A 1,494-nucleotide genomic window follows, 5' to 3' on the forward strand; every position below is an offset into this window, starting at 1 on the left:
GATGATTATGGCATACAGCTCATGAAAACCCAAAATGCCTGTCCCAAAAAATTAGCATATTTCATCCCACCAATGAAAGACAAGTGTTTTTAATACAAAAAACACCAACCTTCAAATAATCATGTTCAGTTATGCACTCAATACTTGGTCGGGAATCCTTTTGCATGAATGACTGCTTCAATGCTGCGTGGCATGGAGGCAATCAGCCTGTGGCACTGCTGAGGTGTTATGGAGGCCCAGGATGCTTCGATAGCGGCCTTAAGCTCATCCAGAGTGTTGGGTCTTGGTCTCTCAACTTTCTCTTCACAATATCCCACAGGTTCTCTATGGGGTTCAGGTCAGGAGAATTGGCAGGCCAGTTGAGCACAGTAATACCATGGTCAGTAAACCATTTACCAGTGGTTTTGGCACTGTGAGCAGGTGCCAGGTCGTGCTGAAAAATGAAATCTTCATCTCCATAAAGCTTTTCAGCAGATGGAAGCATGAAGTGTTCCAAAATCTCCTGATAGCTGCTGCATTGACCCTGTCCTTGATAAAACACAGTGGACCAACACCAGCAGCTGACATGGCACCCAAGACCATCACTGACTGTGGGTGCTTCACACTGGACTTCTGGCATTTTGGCATTTCCTTCTCCCCCGTCTTCCTCCAGACTCTGGCACCTTGATTTATGAATGACATGCAAAATTTGTTTTCATCTGAAAAAAGTACTTTGGACCACTGAGCAACAGTCCAGTGCTGCTTCTCTGTAGCCCAGGTCTGGCGCTTCTGCCGCTGTTTCTGGTTCAAAAGTGGCTTGACCTGGGGAATGTGGCACCTGTAGCCCATTTCCTGCACACGCCTGTGCACGGTGGCTCTGGATGTTTCTACTCCAGACTCAGTCCACTGCTTCCGCAGGTCCCCCAAGGTCTGGAATCGGCCCTTCTCCACAATCCTCCTCAGGGTCCGGTCACCTCTTCTCGTTGTGCAGCGTTTTCTGCCACACTTTTCCCTTCCCACAGACTTCCCACTGAGGTGCCTTGATACAGCACTCTGGGAACAGCCTATTGTTCAGCAATTTCTTTCTGTGTCTTACCCTCTTGCTTGAGGGTGTCAATGATGGCCTTCTGGACAGCAGTCAGGTCAGCAGTCTTACCCATGATTGTGGTTTTGAGTAATGAACAAGGCAGGGAGTTTTTAAAAGCCTCAGGAATCTTTTGCAGGTGTTTAGTTACGTCGTTGATTCAGATGGTTAGGTTAATAGCTTGTTTAGAGAAACTTTTCATGATATGCTCATTTTTTGGGACAGGCATTTTGGGTTTTCATGAGCTGTATGCCATAATCATCAGTATTAAAACAATTAAAGACCTGAAATATTTCAGTTGGTGTGCAATGAATCTGAAATATATGAAAGTTTCATTTTTATCATTACATTATGGAAAATAATTACCTTTATCACAATATGCTAATTTTTTGAGAAGGACCTGTATATGCATATTATATATATATATATAT

Source organism: Nematolebias whitei, chromosome 18, assembly GCF_014905685.2.
Source record: "Nematolebias whitei isolate Nwh7 chromosome 18, NemWhi1, whole genome shotgun sequence".
In the NCBI taxonomy this organism is placed as follows: domain Eukaryota; kingdom Metazoa; phylum Chordata; class Actinopteri; order Cyprinodontiformes; family Rivulidae; genus Nematolebias; species Nematolebias whitei.